Source organism: Belonocnema kinseyi, chromosome 6, assembly GCF_010883055.1.
Source record: "Belonocnema kinseyi isolate 2016_QV_RU_SX_M_011 chromosome 6, B_treatae_v1, whole genome shotgun sequence".
Classification (NCBI taxonomy): domain Eukaryota; kingdom Metazoa; phylum Arthropoda; class Insecta; order Hymenoptera; family Cynipidae; genus Belonocnema; species Belonocnema kinseyi.
In genome coordinates, this window is record NC_046662.1 from 108743649 (window position 1) to 108744989 (window position 1341).

Sequence of the window (1341 nt, forward strand, 5' to 3'; positions counted from 1 at the left end):
AAATTATGGAGAGAAAAAAATTATTGAGAGGAAGAAGGGAAAGAATTAAAGAAGATCTGACATGGAGGGAGAGGAAAAGGAGATGGCAAATAGAGCAGAGGGCTTGGGTAGAGAGGAAAGAGGGCCATATGGTATGGATAGGGGAGACAGGTTATGGATAAATGGGGAGGAATGGTGCTGGGATGAAGAATTAGAAGAATTAAGGAAAAAGGAAAAAGTCTTGAGAAAGGTAGGGGGATGGTAGACGAAAAAGAGGAAAGAAGAGGGAGTGGAAGAGAGAAACGTGAAAATAGCTTTCTGGAATGCGTCAGGTTTGAAGAACAAGAACAAAGGATTCTGGGAGGAGTTAGAAAAGTTGGATGTGATTATGATGAGTGAAACTTGGGCAGATGAGAAAGACTGGAAGGGAATAAAAAAGATGTTACCGAAAGGTTATTTGTAGACAATGCAAGAAGCAAGAAAGGAACACGTTAAAGGGAGAGGGATGGGCGGCATGGTGTCAGGGGTGAAAAAAGAATTAGCAGTAAAAGGGAGAAGAGGGGAAGAGGAAGGTTGGAGAGTAATAAGGAGGTGGATGGAGGAAAAGAAGGAAGAATTGGTTTTAATAGGGGGGGGGGGACTTAAATGCATGGACTGGCGAACAAGGGGGAGGTTTATGGGATGAAGAAAAGGAAGCAATTATAAGGAACTCCAAACATAGAGAGACGGACAGGGAGGGGAGGAAGTTACTAGACATGATAGGAGAAACAGGATGGTTTATATGCAATGGCAATATGAAAGAATATGATGAAGGGGAGATCACATTCATAGGAAAGGGAGCAACAGTAATAGACTATATCCTGGCTGAAGAAAGAATGCGGCATATGATAGGGAGTATGAAGGTAGGGAATGAGATAGGGTCCGAGCACTTCCCGGTCATAGTTACACTAAGAAGAGGCGTCAGTAAGCGCGGCAGAGGGAGAAAGAAAAAAGGGTGCGAACGAAACACGAAAATGGGAATCTGGGAGGTAGATAAATTAAACGAGTTTAAACAAAAGATGGAAAAGGAGAAGGTTAGGTATGAAAAAGAGGAGGGAATAGATTCGTTAGTTGAAAGGTTGAAGGGATCCATTGAAAAGGTAAAGGATGAGCTGGGTACTAATGAAGAAAGTGTAGGGGGAAAGAGAAGCTGGTGGGACGAGGAATGCTGGGAGAGTAAAGAGAGAATAAAAGAGTGTGTGAGCAAATGGAGAAGAGGGGAAATGGAGAAGGACGAGTATAACAGGAGGAAAAAAGAACATGAGAAGATGCTGGAAATAAAAAGACAGAGGGGAAAGGAAGAATATAAAGCAGAGGTAGAAA